This window comes from Pleurodeles waltl, chromosome 3_1 (genome assembly GCF_031143425.1).
Source record: "Pleurodeles waltl isolate 20211129_DDA chromosome 3_1, aPleWal1.hap1.20221129, whole genome shotgun sequence".
Lineage (NCBI taxonomy): Eukaryota > Metazoa > Chordata > Amphibia > Caudata > Salamandridae > Pleurodeles > Pleurodeles waltl.
Window position 1 is genome coordinate 1,706,005,213 of NC_090440.1, and position 21,611 is coordinate 1,706,026,823.

A 21,611-nucleotide genomic window follows, 5' to 3' on the forward strand; every position below is an offset into this window, starting at 1 on the left:
GCAAGAGATGTAGGAAAGCAAACAAGGGCCATTAATTGCAAAGAGGGAAGGCTTTAGTCTTTGTGGTGCCCAATGCAACAAGCTTTGTTGGTGCTCCGTAGGGTCGGATTGGGATTATAACTAGGCCCGAGCACTCCCAGAAAAAGTGGCCCACAGTCCCGGATCATCCCTTTCATTGATCCCAATTTGCTTAGACTCATTAGACTAATTTCTAGAGAAATGTTGTTAAATTAAGCATTTGATATCTTATAGAGCCAGTAAAGGTGGTGGAAACTAGAAGCATTGCAGTTTGGCCAGGCTGGAGAGGTATAATAAAATGGCTGCAACCACATACCTGGGTAGGGTTCCCACCTGGCCATTTTTTAACTAGCATGGCACAAAAATGAAAAAGTTAATCCTAGACAAAGGTAGAAAAGCTGTTTTAAAAAGGAATATAGATGTTTTTAGAAAAAGAGTCCTCATTATTTATCATGGCTCGGGCCTTTGCAGAATCTGGACATTTATTTTTTGTTTGTTTGTGTATCTTTATATAGCATCAACTTAGACCAAAGGCATAGGAGTGAGGAGTGAGCACTAGTTACATTGCATAAGATCAATTTATTTTTTATTTAGGCCTTGGGAAATTAATTGATTGTCCCACAATCACAGGATGCTGCGCCAATGCTGGGACTCAAAAGTAGTTTCCAGCCACCCTATTTTTCTCTCTCGAAAATGTGGCCTCACAGTGAGGCCTATGCAAATGTACAGCACTCCACCAGGGCCAAAAAGACACTGGGGCCGAGATGACAACATCTGGCCCCCAGAGAGGCCTCTGCATTCTCTCTCCTCCCCTGCTCACCATGGCCACAAAGTGGGGCCCAGGGGGGAGGCGTCAGGGGAAAAACTGCTGCTGGGCTGGGTCAGACACATGCACCCCCTCCCTCAGGTGAGAATGGCCCAAGGGCCAGAGTAACAGCTGGCCCCCAGCCTGGCTCGGGTAGGTGGAGGTATGGCTGAGATCAATACACATTAGAGTTGCCTGGTGGGGGCCTACCAGTCTGTAAGGCTCTGTGAGCTGGTTAACTGAGGCACTAATAAAACTGGCCCTGGGGCACTGGCACATCGCCTAGTTCCCAAATGCCCGCCTTCCCAGTCCGACCCTGGTGCTCCACCACCACAACCTGTTTTTTTTTTTAAGTTGCCTGGTATGGTGTCTCTGTCGCATATTAAATATATACTGTACACAATAGGAGGATATAAAGGGTTCAGGGCATACGTTTGAACACATACAAATCTTTGCTGCAGGAACTGGCTGCGCTTCACTAGAAAATATACTTTAAAAGCATTTGTTTTATCTGAAACATTAAAGGTTTACATATTTGGCAGCCCAGGCAGTGTGTGATACAATTTTCAGATAATTACTTACATATTTACAGCCCTTTCTGTCACAGGTTGGGATCCCTTACCACTATAAATACACAAGTTACCAGTCCCCAAAGGGCTAACAAGAACTCACTTCTTTGACTGATTAAACACAAAGGCATCTGCAGTGATTTCACTAACCAACTGACGTATCATATTGCAAGTGTATTTCCCACCAATTAGTTTTACTTTCAATTATTTTTCATTTAAGTTGTGTGCATTATTTTATCTGAAGGTGACCAAAATAGTTATTGAATGTTATTTTTTTTTCTAGCTATGTCTTTGACCTTGACCCCACATTTATTGTTTCACCACATGTACACTCAGGATTGCAGATCCCATATTTCTATTTATGCGCTTCAACTACTTAGCTAAGGGGCTTCCATAAATATAATGAGTCTGACCTGAAAGACATGTCCTGCCAACAGCGCAGACATTAACTGTAAGTGTGGGTGCCACTACCAATTATTCAGACAGATCGTGAGCACATGAGGAGCTTTCCAATGCCTCCAGACAGCTCAAGAGATGCAGCCACAGAAGGCCCTCAATCTTCACAGACAGACCACAGGAGGGACCTCCTATCCACAACCGCTTGGGTGCTGTTGTCCGTCTTTTATTCCCACAATGACTGATGCTGTGGAGATAAAAATCAAACACCAGTACTCACAGCAAATGCTTTAGGGCAATGCAGCTGGTGCCAGATGATTAACATTATTGTAATCTCCTTTATTGCTACTACTCACAGCAGCTACTTTAAAGAATATAAAACTTTCCAGACTCCAGACTTTCCAATACTCAACAAAAGGGTAGAACCCCCACCCATCTTCCTTCTGTTCTTTTGCTGCTGCTCGCAGAGATACGTAGGGGCATATTTATACTCTGTTTGCGCCGAATGTGCGTAAAAAATGTTGACGCACAATCAGCGCAAACCCTGCCCCATATTTATACTTTGACGCCCGACCCCGCAGGCGTCAAAATTCCACCATGTGCGTCATTTTTTGGAAGGGGGAACCAGCCTTGCATTAATTATATGCAAGGTAGGCGTTCCCTTCCAAAAAATTACTTTAAGGCCTGTGCCCCTTATTTATACTCTGGCGTCATTTTGACGCACAGGAGGGGGTGGGCCTTAAAAAACGGCGCACAGCCTGATGTGCGCCTGGGTCAGGGCAGGCGTTAAGGGACCTGTGGGCTCGGAAGGAGCCCAGAGGTGCCCTACCCTTCCCCCAGGGACACCCCCTGCCACCCTTGTCCACCCCAGGAGGACACCTAAGGATGGAGGGACCCATCCCAGGGAAGTAAAGGTAAGTTTGGGTAAGTATTTTTTTCCGATTTTCTTTTGTGGCATAGGGGGGCCTGATTTGGGCCCCCCTACATGCCACTATGCCCAATGACCATGCCCAGGGGACATTAGTCCCCTGGGCATGGTCATTGGGCAAGGGGGCATGACTCCTGTCTTTGCTAAGACAGGAGACATGTCAATGGAGGTTGGGAATCAAAAACAATGGCGCAAATCCGGTTTGAGGCCTGAATTTTGCCTCCGACCTGACTTGCACCATTTTTTGACGCACAACCCCCATTTTCCCATACGCCGGCGCTGCCTGGTGTGAGTCTTTTTTTTTTACGCACACCAGTCCGCAGCGCCGGCTAACGTTATTCTATTAATAAGGCGCCCGCATGGTGCGTTGGAATGGCGTTAGCCGACGGTAAAATTTTTGACGCCAACTGCATTGGCACAGTTGTGGGTCAAAAAGTATAAATATGGGCCGTAGTTTCTTCATTACTTGTACAGATTTAATGTTTTGTATGAGAAAATATTTTGTTTGGCTAATTGTTGATGATTGTTTGTTCAGGAGTATAGCTTACATACTTTTTGGTAAGTATAATGGTATTTGTAAGTTTAAGGGATCATCAACAGTTCTGAGCGACGAATTTGTGAGGAGAATGGTCTTGATAGAGTCTGTGTGAGATTGATTTTGTAATATATTTCAAAATCCAAAATAATGTTTTTAAAAAAGTTTTTTTTAAATTAAAAAATTAGACAGGTTTTGTTAAGGCCTGTGCTCTCATTACAGTTTGGTTTGTTGTGGTTTGTGGCTCAAGCCTTTCATGGATTTTGTTTCAGGCATCACTTGCTCTCTACTCTTCAAAGGTTAACCCGTGAGCACTAGTGGCTCGAAGCTGGTGACTGTGGCTCATGCGGTTGTGGATTTCATAGTGTACGCATTGTTCGTTCCAACATTAGTAGTCGGGAACGGCAAACACAAGTACAGCATTGGGATGAATGTGACCAAGTTTGTACAAAAATAAAATAAGTGGCTTATCCTCAAAATTGAGTCGTAGTAAGGAAGAGATTGTTGCTGTGATTCCTGATATTTATCTTAGCCCACGAAGAGCTCAGATATTTAGTTAAAATGAAAGAAGAACTTCTTTAAAATGATGCACCTGATATGCACGGTGGCCATTTTAGGACTTTGGGATTCTCGCAATACATTTATTAGGATCTTTGGGATGACAGTATGGGCTAAGTTTACTGTTGTCAGTTAAGCTGTAATGGAGTTTCTCAGAGAGTAAGAACCTACTTGTCAAAGGTGATGGGTTGACTAGAATTGCAGAGATTAGGAGATAATTTATCTATTGGGACAGTCTGTTTAGTCTGTTTTAGATATTTATAGGTAGTTTTTGTGTTGTTGTTGAGAAAAGCACTTGGTGGTTTTTAGAGTAGTCAGAATTTATTACTGAAGAATTCCCTCATAGATGGGATTGTTAGACAAAATGTCAGAATCTAATAGTGTGGCTGAAATGGATATTTCAATGGAAGATACAATTTGCAATATGCTGAATAAGTTCACAAAAGATTTGAACTAAAAAATGGAGAAAAAGATTCATGATTTGTTACATGCTAAAGGCATCATGAGTCAAGATGAAAGATTTTGGTCTGCTGGAGAGGGTCCAGTAGAAAAGAAAGGAGTAAGGTCAGCAGGAAGTGTAACAATCTTGAGATGGATCAGGTTGTGGCAAAGAAAAATTGGTCTGCCTTGACAGACATGAGCATTTGTGGTTGCACAAAACCTGTGTTGTGTCAAGGACACACATGGGGACCAGAAATACATCCCAGAGAAAAATTCTATAAAACCAAAAAGAGTTTATAGACATTCGACCATCCTTTGCAATGACTCTTCTGGAAGTGCAGAGGTGGAATTAAGCTGCTGTTCAGGATTTGATTCTGATGAAGAAGGTAATGGCACTGTACAGCGGTCAGAGCAGGTTGAAGGGAATAAAGGTGGTGTAGTTAGTTCCATTACTGCTCTGTTGGAAGATTACATGTTTGACACAACGCTACTGAACCATCCACTCTCCCCTGAATGGACTCCGACTCCGCATGCCGTGGAATATGTGGAGAATTATCTGTGAAAGCAGATTCCAAAGGATGTACGGATGAGATTATGGTCAGAGCATCCTACACTTAATTTAGAAAATAAGATTGCTATAACTCCAGACCTGGATGCTGAAATATTAGACCCAAGCAATGGATTGGACAAGGGTCTGAGAACGGGTCATGATATACTTTTGGATCTCACCGGCAGATGAAGCCTATATTATGAGAAATCTTCTGGATGTAGAGGAATTGAGAGAGTGGGTCCAGAGGGCTGTGTGTCTTTTGGGAAATGGTAAGACAGCCATTTCAGTTGAGGGGAGGAAAATTATCCTATTAAAAATAGATCCCAAACTAGTTAAACAGGCCAAAAACAAGACAGGCCTGGAGGCAAATGGAATGTTATTTAGGGACACTTTTATTAAAGAGATGTCCAAGTATGTGGGACCTTTTAGCTTCTTGTAGAAACCTCATCGAGATATTAAAAAGGTCTTTGATTGCAGTGCTTTTGGAGGGGCTGGACGAACGAAAGGTTGATTAACTAGGCGTCGACAGGGCAACAATAGAACTTCTTTTTCAAGAAGCTACAGGCCTTATCAGTATCAGACCTCTTTCCAGCCAGGGAATTTCTATCCCCAGAGACAAAGAGCGAACAATAGAGGTGACCGCGGGGACCGTCAAACTCGAGGGACAGGTAAGTCAAGACCCTTCTGTTATCCAGTTAAAATTGGGCGGCAGACTTGCTCAATTTTACCACAATTGGACTCAGATAACAAACGATCTTTGGGTTCTCAAGACGATTCAGGGCTACCATATGGATTTTGTGGAGGAACCAGTACAGGACAGACTTCCAGAAATAATAAGATTCAGTTCAGATTTGTCAAAGTTAGTAAACAAGGAGGTTGTTTTCTAGAGTTGAGGAAAAAGGGTGCAATAGTAGAAGTAAAAGGGTACTTAGAAGTTTTTGTAAGCAACATTTTCCTGGTGTAAGAGAAAGACAAAGGCATGAGGCCAGTGATAAATATGAGATATCATCATTTCAAGATGGAAGGGACGCATATGTGGAGAAATGTCTTACAGATAGGATGTCTTGTTTAGATTTGAAGGATGCTTATCTCACAGTTCGAATATGGGAAGGACATCAAAAGTTTCTGCAGTTCAGGTAGGACAGAAAGATGTGGAAGTTCGGTCTTTCATCCGCCCCTTGGTGTTTCACAAAGGTGCTTCGTCTGGTGGCAATGTTTTGAAGGGATGAGGTGTGCATCTGATAATTTATTTGGATAACATTCTGATATTGGATGAGGACAGGTTAAGAGTGGAGGAACATACGAAGATGGTGGTGCCGTTGTTAGAAGCTCTAGGCTTTGTAGTGAACAGACTGAAGTCATGTTTGTCCCCTTATCAGGAAATGCAGTTTCTAGGTTTTCTGGTGCATACAGTGAAAGGTCAGTTGAAGCTACTCAGGTAGAAGTTGAAAAGAATAAGGAAAGAGATTCAGAAGGTGTTGAGTTTGGAGATGATTTCATTAAGGATGTTAGTAAGGGTGGTATGTCTGCTGTCATCAACCATTCAGGCTATTTTTCTAGGACCTTTGAATTATCGAGCACTTCAGAGATCGAAGGCCAAACACTTAAAAAATGGTTTGATGTCAGAACAAATAGTGCTTACAGAGGAAGCAAAAGGAGAGGTGTTGTGGTAGTTAAGGAATAAGGAGTCTTGGAATGGAAGAGCTATCTTTGGTAGAGAATCCAGAGATGATTATAGAGTCTGATGCAAGTTTGACAGATTGAGGAGCACGTTGTGGTCCAATTGCAACAGGTGATAGTTTGTCAGAGGAAGAAAGAAATCTTCATACAAATTATCTGGCGCTCTTGGCAGAGTCTTTTGATATAAGGAGTTTCACGAAGGGCAATGCGCAGTGTTCAGTGCTTTTGAGAATGGACAATGTATCAGCAGCGAGATATGTGAACAAAATGGTGTGGTCAGTGATCAAAAGATTTGGCAGACCTAGCAAGGATCTTCTGGGATTATTGTTTCAACCGGAATGTTCTAGTTCAGGTGGAACATATTCAGGGTTTGAGGAATGTAAAGGCTGATTGGTATTCTTGGAATTACAGGGACTCCAGTGATTTGACTCGTAACATGTCCGTTTTTATGAGGTTGATGGAGATCTGGGGTCCTTGTCAGGTGGATCTGTTTGCAAACAGATTGAATGCCCAGTTAGAGAAATTCTTTAGCTGGCGTCTGGATCCGGAGTCAGCGGGAATAGATGTCTTCTTCCATAATGTTTTCCTCCATTCTCGATGATTACTTGTGTGACAGTGACAGTGCACAGGTTGAAGGAGACAGTAATTTTGGTGATGCCTCTTTGGAATTCACAAGTGTGGTACCTGATTCTTTTAGGGATGCCAGTAGATTTCCCAATCCTCTTGCCAACAATTCAGGAAATTTTGTAGGGTCTATTAGTAAACCTTCACTATCTGATAATGTCAGATCAGTTGAGGCTAGTAGACTGGAAAATTTTAGGCGTAACTGGGAAGTGCCAGGCCTTTCGCAAAAAGGTTAAAATCTTATTAGAGAATCATGGGCACCAGAAAGATGTATAAGCTGACATGGCTAAAATGGGTTTGCTGGTGTGTGGAGAGGGATTTTGATACCGTTTCAGTGGATGTTGTTGAGGTGGTAAAGTATTTATCACAGTTATTTAGGTCAGATCTGTCTTACAGGACCATTTATGTTCATAGATCTGCAATTGCTTCCGGGCATGTATTATTGGTCAGTATGTGTTGTGTTGGTGAAACGTTTGATGTGAAGTAAAAGAGTATGGAAACCTCTAGTTTCAAGACATAATTCTGTCTAAGATGTTACTAGAGTACTTCATTTTCTGGAGAATTTAGGAAGCAATATGGATGTGAGTTTGAGGGACTTATCTCAAAAGTTGGCTAACTTATAGTGTTTACTCTGTTTTAGAGGGGTTTCTAATGTGAGAGCATTAAATATTAGTTGCAGGATTTTTTGTCAAGAAGGGGTATGTTTTTATCTGAATAAAAGAACTAAGACAAATTTAGAAACTATTTTTTAATCCTTATTTTGACAAACATGAGCAATTGTGTGTTGCTCGTGGCATTAAGGAGAATGAACGAAGAACATGTCAGTTAAGAGTGTCTGAGAAATAATTGTTACTGTCTTTTAAACAACAACATAAAGCTGTGTCTGCACCTACTCATGCTCATTGGGTGAAAGAAGTTATGAAGAATGCAACTGTGGATGTTAGTATGTTTGGTGCACATTCTGTGAGGAGTGCTTCGGCTTCAAAAGCATTTATGATGGGAGGTGCATTGCAGGATATTTTGATCGAATGATGCCATTTTTAGAAGGTTTTATTTGAAACGTGTTGTGGATGCTGCTTCTTCTTTATTAGAGAAGCTCTAAACTTGCAATAATGTTCGCTTCTGGTCTTGCCATAAAATGTAGATTTTTCCCAACTTGATGGTCAGAAAAACTCTATTTTATTAAAGACACAGAGGATAGTATTATCCCTCCCTTTATCCCATCCCCTTTACTTAGGCCCTGATTTAAGAGGGCCGAGCACCACTTTAGTGCTGCCTTAGCGTAATTTCTTGATGCTGAGGTGGCCTTTTCCCCAGCGCCATATTTACAAAGTGGTGCAATGCATTGTGCCACTTTGTAACCCTTTGCCCTACATTATGCCAGGCATAATGTATGAAAAGGGGGTGTTCCTCTGTTAGGGGGGCCGAAATAATGGCGCAAAGAAAGAGATTTCTTTGCATCATTTTTTTACCACTTCTAACACCTGCTCAGAGCAGGCGTTAAAAGAGGGAACACCATTGTTTACAATGGCCCCTATGTACTGATCAGGGTTAGCGCCAACATTTTGGCACTAACTGTGAACAGAATATCAATAGCGTCAAAAATGTTGATGCAATTGCCCCCTACCCTGCGCCATGCTGCACTGCATCTTAGATATGGCGCACACATGATAACGGTAGAGGGCTGCTAAGGGGCGCAAAGAAAGTGATGCTGCACTGGATACAGCACCACTGTCCTTAAATCTGCCCCTTAACATGTTATATTTTTCTTATAACCTTTGCATAATGTTAAGAAGAAATGGAAGAAGCACAAATATTTAGAGAAATTGTCATGATGGTTTACAGGAGGTTGTTGGATTCACTTTGGTGGTAAACTGGGAAATACTGTTTTTGTTGTGCTCTGCTAAAAAAGAAGGAAGATGGCTGGTGGTTTTGATCTTTTGCTGATTTTGAATTTTTTTAAAAATTCTATAGTCTTTAAATGGGCTGCTGTGAGTAGTAGCAATAAAGCCAATTGCAATTATATTAGCTTCCATTTCTTTAATAATATCCAGATTTTCTGACCATTAAGTTGGGGAAAATCTATATTTTACAATGAGAATGGCTCCCCCAGACCTTAATGCTCGGTGCAGTGACACCAGGCACACCACCCTAAAGCCTTGCTGGATGCAGTAGAAAGAACATTTTGATAGCTTGGAAGGGCCTAAAAAAGAACTAGGACCATTAGGTGTCAGGTGGGGAAACCAAAAGAGAGAAATGTGTGAGAAATCAGGACTGCTAGGTGAGTTAGTGCAGGAAATCTGAAAAGTGGGGAGTCAAAACAGCAAATGAGTAATTTAGAGCAGGGCAAAAATGAATTTGTGGCACTGGAAGAAGTTGGACGTGTTGCCAGATGCACTGGGATGACACATTGGGACTGCTGAAAATGGCAGGCAGGAATCAAAACGTGGAAAAGGTCCAGAATGAAACAATAGCTCGGGGAAAAGGGTAATGCAGAAACGTAGGATGAAGTATGAGAGAGTATGGAAAGAAGAGAAGCGTTAAAGCTTGGGATAGAACGTGCCACTGGAAATGACTTCTAAAGGTGCTGGTAAAGGATACCAGCAACATCATTTATCTGATTCTATCAAGTTTATCACTGCTGAAATTACTACTCTGTTGTATGGTCTCGCCTAAGTGCCTACAAGTAATGCTTATTTATCAAGTCACATCTTAGTACCGAGAAGAACTAATGGAAACCGGGACACTCATCGCACTTTATGCCCTCGTATGTATTAAAATACCTACTATAGGTGGCCATCCTCTTCCTCGGCATCGAGGCACAAATTAAATGAGCTTCTTCTGCCCTTGTGTACCAACTGGTGTGGACAAATCTATTAGGGCCCGTAAGAGCTACTCCCTGTTCTTCGAAAAGGGATAGTCCTTATTAAGAGTGTGTGCAGTTATTCTTCCAATGCAGAATGACAACGCTTATAGCTATCTTGCTTATTATGGTTCTCAATCTGAGCGAAATTGCTGGAGTTACTGGGTTAATCAAGATTACAAGGTGTTTGTTTTTTCCCCCTGGAAACTTTGGCTGATTAAAGTGGGCAAGATCTCCAGGTGAAATACTCCCTGTAAAACAAAATTCACTAGAATACGTGCAGATGCCCTAGTTCCCACATGCCACTTCCAAAAGTCTGGTAATTGGGACTATTTCTATTTTTTAAATTTTTTCAATTTGAAAGCTCTCCTGTTTGAAATCTTTTTCACATGGTAGTCTCTATGATTCAGAGACTACCTCATTGCCAGATATTGTGTCCGTCTCCCTGTTTCTTCTCAGCTACTTATGCCTCATCTGAGACAATTTAAGAGTTCTGAGGGGGAGGAGGGGTACACAGCTGTTATACAAGATACAATTTCCCCTCCAGTAAATTCAAATGATTTTGCGAGTCACCTCGAAGTACTGTGACCTCATAAAGGCACGTGACTTCCATACGGTCACATTATTTGCAATTTTTTCACGCTGAACAGATGGGGGTATTTCATCCCGTGTTTGTTAAGCTTCTGTGGGTATGGGGCCTTCTGGGGGCAGTTTCCTTTCACGCCGGTATTTATCCAAGCTCATCTCGCTATTCGTAAATCTCACAAATGCTTTCTTGTGGCCTGACTGTTTAAAGCAAGCAACTAGAAACATGTGCCTCTTGGCGGCAGAGACCTGGCAAGTAGCAGGCCTTCACTCACTCTTGCTGGAGCTTCAAGCCGTAGGGTGTAAAACACTCTGCCAGGGAAGTGCGGACGTGAAAGAGGAGCCCAGGCCTCCGGAGAGCCTCTTATCCATAATGCATCAGTCACATACACCAAGACAATGTAGGGCGCTGGTTGGTGCAATTGTTTATTCATTTATTAATGGGCCAGGCTGTTCTTGTTTACATCACACTGACATAAGCTGCTCCATAACAGCATGCCGAGGTTTCTCAAATCGTCACTGCCTCATAAGGGTCGGCACGGCCGGGGTGAAATATAAGGGACCCTCCCACCAACCTCCTGGCCTTGATGGTTCTTCAGAGGTGGTGCCTTGTCAGGAAGTCATCGTTTCGAGATTATCGATTATGGGTTGCCAAGGACAGCATCTGCTACCAGTGACTTGGCCACCCTTGCAGTATGCTTGTTACCCGCTTTTCTAGGTTGTCACCAAAACAACACCTAGAAAAGAAAGTAACCAGGGTTTTAAAAGCCTTGTTTGCACTCGGAAGCCTCCATTCCTTGCAGATACAAGGCGATGCAAAGCGAAAGCAGGCAGTGATCTCAGGATGCGACAAGAGGTCAACCCCGTGATTTCATCAGAGATCACGTGACTACCACTAGGTATGTCATTCTCTTGAACTGATATCGATGCTCCTAAGACCAAGACATGGTGATTTACTATGATGCGGGTGCAAGGAAAATAATTCCACGCTTGATTTTATGTGGAAACCACATTGGCTCGGCATTTTAAAGGAAAAACAGATATAAATCCCCTCAGGGAACATTGTTGAGTATTTTTTCAAAAACAGCACATTTTACATCTAAGCACAGACTCATTCGACCGTTTCTTTTGCCTACTTTGTGTTAACTTCCAAAAGTGAAGGTTTGAATTTGGATGTTTCTGTTTGTGTACCACTCCTAGAAGGGGACTCATTTAGACTATGACCCCCTTATGATTAGTGCCCTGCTACCCTCTGCCCTCGTGCATTCTCTTTGAGAAACATTTATAAGGCACAGAAATATTTTTTGGGCACCTTGGCATAGACCCATCTCTCCCACCCCGCAAACTATGTATGTTGCACTCCTTGAAGCCTAGGCCCCAACCATATAAGCTACCTACCCCTGGTTCCTGTAGCTCACAAGCCCAACAGCCAATACTAGAATGCTTGTCCCCTCCAGAGGCATCATCCAGCAGTCAGGTCTCCTCTATTGGGCCCCTTGCTCCCCCTTTACTGCTGACACTACTGCCTGCTAATTTTCCTCACCCCTGGCTAGGATGCATCCCTAGCATTTCCCCTACCATCTAGTTTACTCCTACTTTCAGAGGCACTGTTGTATTATTTTATGTGAAGGTGCCATTGGTAAACGACTTGGCAATATGACATCAACAAACGAGGGAGGTAGTGCTCGTCGCGTTGCATCCAGCGACTGGTTTTATCAGGTTGCTTGACAGCTTCTTAGTCAGTTACTCCATCTGATTCTCAAGCTGGTGACGAGCAGCTTGCTTATTACTCAATGTTTTCAGTGTCCTTGTGTTTCAATGTACCTGTTATATGATAAAGTAACATTTCAAACTAAAAAAAAGATGTGTCTACATTGATTGAAATCAGGCCTGGATATCTCAGGAATCTTCTCCTTGGGGCGCTCTGCCTCAGCTGCATGACAGGCTCGCCTCTCTCTCTTGTCAGGGTTGTGTCACAGGAACTAGCACTTTACACAACACGGATTACATGACATGTAAATGTATTTTGCAACTGATCCCTCTGCGTCTGATGGGATGTGACTGGAGGCTGCTGAAACCAAAGCCTTGTGTCTATTTACAGAACATGAGAGAAGAAGGGCTGATGCTCGCCACTCACACTCCTCGGACTCTCACAGATGGGCTACATTTTTGAGACCTTACTGAGCAAACTCTGTGGCCACTGGTCGGAGAATCCTTCACCCACACCCTGGTCAGCAGGGAGAGAACCCGAATTCACACCAAGCCCTTGAGACATAGAGCTAGAAAGCCATCAAATGTATTGAACTCTAACCTTTATGCCCTTGGGTTTCTCAAACCATAGTGCAGTGTTAATAGGAGAAGGCTTACCCTGTTGGGGGCGAGGAGGGACAATGTTCCTGCGGTCATATTCGGAACACATGTTAACTGGTTTGTTGGTTTCTGGTCTTGTTGGCTGGCTACACACCTCAGGAATACAAATGAGCTCAATGCCTAATGTATGTAGATAAAAGTGATTGAATTAACCAGGATCTCTTCCTGGTCTTCAATCTTTCCTGAATGTGTGTTGCTCCAGCACAGTGTGCTGTGGTTTGTTTTTGATCTCAGGCAGGGTTCGGGAGTCCAGTGGTGTGTCTATCCCACTGAAATGATGGTGCTACAGATCACGGCTGCTCCATTCTTGACTGTGTAGATGTAGGCTGGTTCATGCACACTCTAATTAGTGGTGTGCAATTTGTGAAGGCAGGCAAAATCTTCCTCCCTCACCTGACAAGGCAAAGCTTAACATTTTTTTTTACCTACAGCTGGATGACTCATTTAAGAAGGGTGGGATGTCACTGCAGAGCTTAATTTGTAAGATACTGAGTGCTGGTGTTCAAAGCTCGGCTCAGCAGCCCACCACTGCTGCAACTAAATGTGGGTGCGCCAAATACCAAAGCTGCCTAGCCTTAAATCCATCTTATGTCTCTTTAATCCACTACCAGACACTCCCTGGGTCTTTATCTCACTCTTGCAGGTTCCTGCTTTCTCCTTTATGACAGTTTTTCAGTTTTTTTCTTCCTTCTCTTTCCACTTCATGTGTTTTTCTGGCTCTTGCTCTCGGTAAATTGATCATGAAAAATGAGTGCTGGCAGCCCCCACCGGCAACCATTGGCTACAATTAAGCACTGGATGTCAGGCTCTATGGAACTGGCACTTAGTTGTTCCCACTAACATTCAGGGATGTCTTAGCCCTCATTACCAGTGGACAATTGCTGCAGCACCATCTATTACCTGGGCACCAGAAGTCCTGCTCTGAAAAGGAGTCTTTCTGTTGGGCAGCGAATGCACCGGCAGTTGACACTGGGAAATAAAAAAGGTATGTCGTGGTGGGCTTCAATTGGGGGCTGGCAGCCCTGATTAGCAGCAGGACATGTTCTGACTGTCACACAGGTCTCTCTTTTATCACTTTTTAAGGAAACTTTGCCAGCTTCACACTTCATAAAACCGATGAATTAAAAACCACGGAATGCAAAATTAGGATTGTTAGTGCTACTTAAATTGTGCCAGTGGCCCTAATAGATGGGTGGAAGATGGACCCTCTGCAGTTGTCTAGTAAAAGACATTTTTGATTGGTGTACAGTGGGTCTATGACACCCCTCGATCCTGGTACCAACCCACTAAGGATAGCCTCAGCCTTTAGTGTTGAGCTTTGCGCCTTTCCACACACCTGAGATGGATCTGTGCTGCACAGAGCAGCACAAGTTCACTGGCTAGGCGTAGGCTGCTGCAGCAAAATTTCCAGCAAAGACAAACATGCAATATATCCTCCATGAGGCATGTAAGGCATCTGCCTCTCTTGCACCGACTAGATTATTTTAGGACCTAGTGCATTCTCCATTGTGTGTGCTGGCAATGGTGCTCCCATGCAGATGTGATTCTCCCTTGAATACAAAGGCACCACACACATGGCACACAAAAGTGAAAACACACTGAACACGTCATAGCAAAAATTGAAACATGCAGTTAATCACAAAAAATATGAAGTAGATGTCCTCCTGACTAGCAGGGCAACTAATAGAGTGCAACAGTAGGCTGCCTCTTACAGCTACACCCCCCTTTATTAATGGTTTGTTAATTCCGAGGAGCCCGGTAACAGGAGTTACTGGGCCTAATGAAAGTATGGGTTCAGTGGAAACACCGCTGATGACTGGTATTCCACCAAGAAAGTTCACCTGCTTCAAATAGGCAAAATGTCCAGGTAGAGCACCTTAGAATTCCATGCAGAGGTCAGTACAGAAATGTCCGATTTCTGCATGTTGTTTTCCAAAATCTATTAGGCCCCGGCACTGATGAGTTTACCTAAATGGAATGAGGCCCCTCGTGCATACCACAGTTCCACATCCATCTCAGAATACGATCTGGAGTAGTGCAACCCATGCGCTAGTGTGTAGAGTGCATGGATTTCCATGTCTAATACATACTGCCTAACCAATACAACCATACTGGCTGTGGGAACTGGTTGAGGGTGATAACAGGAGGAATATATCAATTGAAAAAGTGCAAAATAGTAAAAGGTGGAAATGCCTACCATTTATGCTCTCTGAGATAAAACCATGCAACACTCCCCTGTTTTTTTTCAATGGGGACACTTTATAACCTCTGTGGAAAGGACCAGGCCTTTAGGGTTACCACATTGTTTTTTTTTTTTTTTTAAATGTGTTTTTATTATTATATCACACAACAAAGTTACACAAATGAAAAATGTCAGGGGGGATAACATTTTGCGAGAGGTGCATTCATCGCGTCGCGCAAGGCGGCTGTTTTTACCATGCCAGAGCTAATGTGCTCTCCGCCTACGTCTGCGCCACTGCCGGGGAACCCGAGCCGCTGCGAGCCGGGGCAAGGGGGCACGGCCCAGGCCAAGCATCTTACTAACCCACCCTGTTGCACTAAAGATCAGCAAATGGGGGGAGGAAATAATGAAGAGGTACAGTGAGGGGGTGAGGAGGGCGGAGGGGGCCCAAGGGACGGGGAGGCGAGGGCAGAGGAGGGGGAGCGCGAGAGCGGAGGGCCATAGGTCTTTTAGGGAGCTAGTGTTACTGTTGGGGGGAAGCCCCCTGTGAGGTTATACTAACTTAGTGCAATCCCTATGGGTCCCTGTCCCCATTTTTTATTTTTTTATATATCTCTTCACCGCTTTGTCCCTCCACGTCTCCCGCCTATTTTGTTCTTTGTTACTTGTTCGTGGGCTTGCATTGTGGTTGGGTTCACCTATGTGTTAATTAGCTTAAAAACTGGTGAGGGGCGGTTGCGTACTGTTCATGGGGGAGTGCAGTTATTTGAGGGTATTCGGTACAGCTGTCGCATGGATTTTAGTGTTTTTGGGAGAGTATTCAGGGCGGGCGTTCGTCGTCTTTGCTTTCTATGATTGCAACGAAAGAGTTCCAGTTGTCAAGACCTTTGACCGGAACGCCTTTTATTGATAAGAGCTGCAGCGTCCCGGCCTCGGCCCTGGCCCAGCGCAGTAGTTCAGTTCGCCATTGTTCGATACCAGGTGCGACTGGAGCCTTCCAGTGCATGGCTATGAGGCGTCTGTACAACACCAACGCTAGCGCTATGCATCTGAGTGTTTGTTTCCGATTTTTAAGGCATGGGCCTATACCCAGCAAGCATAACTCTGGGGTAGGGGACAGTGCAACAGCTGTCCAGTCGGCAAGCAATTCTGTTATGTCGCACCATACTTTCCGGATTGGGGGGCATTCCCAGGTCATATGATAAAAGGTGGCTTCGGGAGTAGTGCATCTGGGGCATGTTTGCATCGATTGGGAGAACATGCGGGTTATTCGATGAGGTGATAAGTATTTTTGGTGTAAATAATTAAACTGGGTGTAACGGAAACGCGGGTTGCGTGATACCTCTTTTATCATTTTCAAAGCCTGATTCCAAGCGGGCTGCGATAAGGGTTCTGCTAGCACTGCATCCCATCTATTCTTTGCTTGTTCTTGTTTATTTTCCAGGCGGGAAGTTAAAATTATATACGCTCTTGATACATTTATTGGGTCTTCTATGCTTCCTAGCAATTCGTGCAATCTGGGGGAAACATTTGGTTCAGAGCTTCCGCTATTCCAGCGGGACCATAGTGTCTGTCACACTGCTCCGAATGCTATAAAGCTTCCTCGCCCCAGTTTATATTTATCAGTTAGAGCATTAAAGGTTAGGAGGCATCCTTCATTACAAATGTCACCGATGGTGCATATTCCCTTTTCAAGCCATCCATTCAGGCCAACCTTAGCTGCTATATTGGCAAGTTTCGGAATGGCTAGTAATGGTAACCTGGGGGAATACTGTGGTGTTTTATTGTCAGTAAGCACATGGTGACCCCATATCCAATGCGCAGTTTTCAGTAGAATGTTGCGTGGGTGTTTGGGGGATTCACGATTCATCAGGTATTGTATTAAACCCATATTCCCTAAAGATGAAGGAATCGCATGTGATTCAGCTCCATCTGGGCGGCCTAGCCAAGTGGATATCCATTGTAGTTGGGAAGCTGCGTAGTACAGTTCAAATCTGGGTGCTCCCATTCCGCCCAATGTTAGTGGCTGGTATATTTTTGGCAATGCCACTCGCCGCCTTCCATTGCCCCATATGAGATCTGTTAATAATCTATTCCGTGGCTTAAAGAAGGAGGCTGGAAGAACCAGTGGGAGGGCCATGAAGAAATACAACAGTTGGGGTAGAATTATCATCTTCGCTATGGCTACTCTGCCCATTGGTGAAAGTGGAAGTGAGCACCAAAAGGGCAGGGAGCCTCTAATGGATCTAATCGCTTGCCCTAAGTTGCCGTCTCTGAGGTATCGTGCGTCGTGGTATATGTTTACACCCAAGTATTTGAAGGTGGTGTAACACCATTTCAGGTCTCCCGGGTTAGAGGGCAATCTGTGTGTTTCGGGGACAGGGCACATGGGGAAAATGCACGATTTTGACCAGTTCACCTTCACCCAGGCCAATGTGCCAAACCTGCATAGTAACTTCAGCACGTCGGGCAGGGATTCTGTGTGATCCCGGAGACAAATGAGTGCATTGTCGGCGTATAGAGACACTATACGGTATATATGGTCATCCCGGACGCCCCACAAAGGGGCTACCGCCCGTAGGTGAGCTGCTAAGGGTTCAATTGCGAGGGCAAATAAGAGTGGGGATAATGGACAGCCCTGTCTGGTGCCTCTCTCGATACTAAACGATTGAGAAATCATATCGCCTGTTTTAACTCTTGCTGATGGGTTAGTATAGTGTACCCTTACCCAGCTGATAAATATCCGTCCGAAACCCATGCGATGTAGTGTTTCCATCAGGAAGGGCCAACCTAGCGAGTCAAATGCTTTTTCTATGTCCAGTGAGACTGCTACTTGAGCATAGTCATCCACTTGTGAGTTCGCCATTAGGCGCAATAAGTTTCGAATGTTGCTAAATGTGCTCCGGCCAGGTATAAAACCAGCCTGATCACGGTGTATCAGGTCTGACATACATGGGAGTTAGCGGTTGGCTAGGAGTTTACCGAGTACTTTACAGTCTGTGTTCAGTAGCGATAGTGGTCTGTATGAGCGTACATCTAGAGGGTCTCTCCCCGGTTTAGGAAGCACTGCTATCAGTGCTTCACGGCATGTGTCAGGTAGTGTTAGTGTTTGAGTCGGGAACGTGCTGTAGTATTCAATGGGTAGTCCATCGCAGCTGGGTGCTTTGCCATGTGGTAGTTGTTTTAGGGCCTGTTGTATCTCGGTGATATCAATCGCTCTTTCCAGGTCCGCCACCTGTGCAGCAGTTAGGCAATTCAGCTCGATGCCGCTAAAAAACTCATTCAGTAGTGTTTCAGGTGGGGGGGGGGAGCTTTGTATAGTGTGCTGTAATACTCCTTAAAAGCTGTGTTGATATCGGCCTGGGCATTCACAATTAGTCCTGTATCTAGTCTGATGGCTCCTATAGGGGAGTTCCGGCGGTCGTTGTGTATGAGCCATGACAGTAGTTTACCCGATCTGTCACCTTCAGCGTGTATTCGAGCCAAGTAGTGGCGATAATCAAACAGACCTAATCGTTTGTCAGCATGGTACCATTGCGAGCGCTTCCTAGCTAGCTAGCTCTGTTTGTGTAATCTCGCCCCTGGCGAAGTTACTCTCAAAAGAGTGTACTTCCTTTTCCAGGTTGCTGAGCTCACGTACTAGTGTTTGACGTGCACCGACTGTTGCTGAGATGCATGCTCCTCTAATGACTGCTTTGTGTGCATCCCATTCTATTGATCTGGAGCTCGTTGTTCCCTTGTTTTGGGTAAAGTAAGAGGAAATGTGTGTGGCTTATTCTGCCCGAAATGGGGGATCTTGTAGTAATTGGGTCTGAAGGCGCCAGGTTGGGATGCATGCGCACGGTCTACCCCATCTAATATGAGCGACAAGAGGGGAATGATCTGAGATTACCCTGGCGGTATACTCGGCGCCTGTAATTCTGTGAGTAATGTCTTGAGAGGTGAGGATAAGGTCTATGCGGGTGTGAAGGAGATGTACCGGGGAGTAGTAGGAGTATTCGTGGTCGTGAGGGTGTATGTGTCTCCAAATGTCTGTGAGACGGCGATCTGACATCCATTGGCGTAACATCTGCGAGTTTTTAGTTATTGGAGAGGCTGCTATGGGGGGGTGTGATCTATCCATGTCTATTTGTGGAACGCAGTTCATGTCCCCGCCCCAGATGCATGTGGAGGGAAGGTCATTTGATAAGTGTGAGATCGTTTTTTGTAGGAATTCACTCTGTCCGGCGTTCGGGACGTACAGTCCGTTTAGCGTTACTAGTTCCCTGTCCAAGCGGCCTATTAAATGTATGTACCTGCCCTCTTTATCGGTAACGCTGTGCTGTGTAATATACGGGACCTCCGGGGCTATCCATATCAGGACCCCTCTGGCGAATGATGAATTTCCCGATCCATAGATCTGTCCGCCCCACCTCCTTTCCAGCCAGGGGACATCTCCAGGGGTGATGTGTGTTTCTTGGAGAATGGCTATGTGGATATGATGACGTTTTAGGTGTGCATGTATCCTATTGCGTTTTCTTAAGCCCGCCATTCCCTTAACGTTCCAAGTCATTATATTGTATATTGGTTCCTTGTTTATCATGTTGGGTTAGGTTGTAGCGCGCCTGCTTTTGTGATCAGTGGGACCCAGTCCAAGGCACGTCTGCTAATTGCCGCTAGTCTAGTATGCGCATCCCTCCCGCGAGTCCCCCCCGCCACCCGCCCCAGCCCGATAGCCCTCTCAGGTCTAAAAGAAATCATTTTCAAAAGAGGATAGAGAAAGTGAAAAGGGAAAAGATAACAAGCAAAAGGATATTTCGGGTAAAGCCCGGAGGTAAACGTAATGGCACAACCGGTGCCTAAACTGCAGTCTGTGAGATTAAGTTCCATTCGGGAGTAGTTGGGGTGTCGGGGAGCGTGGGTTTATAGTAGCTGGGCGTCAAAAGGCCCACCTCCAGGATAGTTCTGTCCCTGCGTGGTCCAGGTTGTGGTCTCATCTGCTTTAGTTATCCTTTAAGTCTCGGCCGAGGAAGCAGGTGGTCAGGCCCCGTCCCGAGGAAACTGCCAAGCTCCCCGTGTGGCCACAGGGGAGGGGGGGGGCGCGTGTCCCTCCACCAGGCTCGCATTGGTGGCACAGCTCGTGTTCGCACTTGGGGTCTAGAGTTCGTCCGCAGAGCGCGGGGTGAAGTCAGGACCGGCCAGAAGGGGGGAGAAGGATGCACTGGATTCCCTTCCAGGGGATCCGCTGTCAGTAACATCTGTCTCGCTTCGGGTATCGGTTTGTGATCGGGTGAAGGTGCTGGTCTCCTTTAGTATTTGTGCTTGGTTGGCTTCCATTTGCGATTTTGTTGGGCGCGATGTTGCCTTGTTTGGTTTTTTCCTCCTGGCGCTGGAGGTTATCCACTCCTCAGTTGTTGTCTTTTCCGTTGGTGGGCTGATCAGACCTTTAGCGTGAATCCATGTCCACGCATCCTCTGGGGTAGGGAACATGAGCGTTTTCTCGTCTATGATGATACGCAGGCGGGCTGGAAACATAAGAGAGTAGGTAATGTTATTTTTTCGCAAGAGTTGTTTGATTTTTACGAAAGTTGCTCTTCTGCGTTGTACTTCCAGCGTATAGTCCGGGTAGGCAGATACATTATTGTTTTCCAAGCTGATTTGATTAGTGGTTCTAAAGTATTGAAGGACAGAATCTCTATCTCTATGGTTAAGGAACCGAGCTATCATGGGTAGAGGTGGAGCTCCAGGCCGCGGGGGCCTGCCCGGAATTCTGTGCGCTCTCTCTATCATTGGCATTTTTGTGGCATCCTGTATTTTCATTATTTCTTTCAGCCAGGTTTCTAAGAAATCCTCGGCATTTGGTAGTTCCAATCGTTCTGGGATGCCGATGAATCTGATATTATTGCATCTTGAGCGTCCCTCTGCCTCTTCAGCTCTGCGCTGCAGCTGCGCCAGTTCAGTTTCCATTTGTTTGAATTTGTTTTTCATGTCTGCCATCTCCGGTTGGGCAGTTTTTAGCGACAGTTCAGTGTTGTGCACTCTGTCTGTCAGTTTGCGGTGGTCAGCACGGAGTAGGGAGACCTCCAGCGCCGCGGCATCGATTTTCCCTTCCAGCGAGGTTTTGGTTTCCATTATTGCCTGCATGATTTTGTCGAACTGCAGAGAGTGCGTGCGTAGTGTTTCGTTCAGTTGGAGCAGTGTTGCAGATTGCATGTCCGAGTGGCCTGCGGAAGAGGGGAGTTCTCCCTACGTGGAGGTCCCTGTTTTGGGGTGCTTAGGTTTGACCATGGTGCTCCTTGTGTGGCCGGGGGGAGTTAGGCCGCGAGAGGCCAACTACATGCCCTGGAAGGGCGAGGCAGGGGGCCTTGCACACTAAGAGTGGGTGATTTTAGCGTGTCCGGTAGTGCAAACGTGGTTGCGTTCTTTTTAGAGCTGTTCGAAGTCTAGTGTGGTTGTTTGCTGTTTGAGGCCCGCTTGTTGCTATGCCTTCGGCCCAATCCTCGATGCCAGGTTGAGAGCTGGCTACCT

At 45.1% G+C, this 21,611-nt stretch overlaps 1 protein-coding gene across 3 annotated transcripts in view; it reads right to left on the reverse strand.

The window, feature by feature from the left end:
* The window catches only part of IQCA1 (IQ motif containing with AAA domain 1), a 692,773-nt gene that overhangs the window by 446,713 nt on the left and 224,449 nt on the right, over positions 1-21,611 (reverse strand). The window lies entirely within an intron of this gene.